Below are 1,278 nucleotides of genomic sequence, written 5' to 3'. Positions count from 1 at the left end.
TCTTCTGGTGCATCGATGTCTGAGTTTACGTATTGATGTGTTTATGACTTTCTGTCTTCAGTGGTATGACAAAGATGCCGCTGGTAATTTATTGTGTTATGATGTCCCTACGTCTATATCGGAAATTTGTAGTCGTGGTCTTGAAGTTTATTATGAGTTATAATGTGGTGTCGTCTGGTGCCGTTGATAATTGATAGTCGGTTTTTACTAAACGGCTGGTCGGAGCGGTGTTGAATATCATTTATGTTTTGCATGTGTCGTGTGTGGTGTATGAGGGAACGTAAGTATATGCCTAATGTGTATATATGTATATGTATATTGGATCACCCCACACTCAGTATGGTCCACCATTTATTAGTTATCCTGTGTTTTTATTTAAGTCTAAATATTACATATTACAGTTGAATTCACACTCATATATTAAAACTAATAACACAAGGATAGTTTTGCTAAATGTAAATTAACTACCTATGTTGCGCATGAGTCAGATAGAGGAAACAAAATGTAGTGTGCCGACAGCGGCGGATAGGCTTATATTTTTTTTACCGGGAAGTAATTTGGATATAGGGCCCCCCAAAAATAAGAAGGGGCCCCAAAAAATAAGACGCGAGTGACATTTTATTTTGATATAATAACAAAAAATAAATTAATATTGTATATCACTGAAATCATATTTTGTAGCATCTAAAAATATTGTATGTAGTTACAAATTGTGTTATAATATTAATTAATCATTGTTTAAAGACAATATTTTGGAATAAAGAATACATACCAGGACTATTATCTGATTCATCTGCACTTTCTTCAAAAATTTTTTTTTGAGAATTATATACATTAGTACAATTTATCTTAAGCTTATCCCACTTTGAAACAAAGTCTATGTACTCTAAACGAAGCTGCTCATAAGATATATTAGTTTGAAATGGTACAATTTTTGTAAAAATATTTTTCAATGCATCTTCTGGCAAACAGTCTTTAGTATAAAAATTATTTGGGTTAAGACAATTAAAATCTGCAAACAATTCCTTATGTTTTTCAAATCGTGACTCAATACTTTGGATGTCAAATATTACATTGCATACATTAACTTCAAATTAATGCAATGGATTCATAATTATATCATCTGTAGATTCGTACGCAAATTGTTTAGTCTTTTTTCTTTGTCGGCTTGGTGCTAAACTATCACTAATTTGAATAAGTACTTGTTGTTTCTATTTTGTCTTGTGCATCGATAGAACCAAACCAAAAATATATACCTAAATTATCATTTTTTTATAA

Source organism: Acyrthosiphon pisum, chromosome A1 (genome assembly GCF_005508785.2).
Source record: "Acyrthosiphon pisum isolate AL4f chromosome A1, pea_aphid_22Mar2018_4r6ur, whole genome shotgun sequence".
NCBI classification, from domain to species: domain Eukaryota; kingdom Metazoa; phylum Arthropoda; class Insecta; order Hemiptera; family Aphididae; genus Acyrthosiphon; species Acyrthosiphon pisum.
This window is presented reverse-complemented; position numbering follows the sequence as displayed.